Consider the following 314-nt stretch of genomic DNA (forward strand, 5'->3'; position numbering starts at 1 on the left):
TTTATTCACACCCCACCACAAAAAAAAAAAAAAATGTTTCTCTTTCAATGACATTCAAGCCGACATGCTTGTTGTTTATAGTGTTAAATCTGTTATATGTTAGGAAATCTGGATAAGCATGACTGCATGACAAAGAGACAAGGCTATCTGGCACTCAAATGTGCCAAGGTCCTACTAATAGCTATTATAATGGTGTTTGTTGAAGGTCCAAATAGTGAAAAAAGATGTATCTATTTGTATGCTGAGGTCTTGTTTGGTTCAGAAATGACGTAAAATTTTCATTGATGCAATCCAGCCCTAAGTGAGGAACTTCA

This window comes from Macadamia integrifolia, chromosome 10, assembly GCF_013358625.1.
Source record: "Macadamia integrifolia cultivar HAES 741 chromosome 10, SCU_Mint_v3, whole genome shotgun sequence".
Lineage (NCBI taxonomy): Eukaryota > Viridiplantae > Streptophyta > Magnoliopsida > Proteales > Proteaceae > Macadamia > Macadamia integrifolia.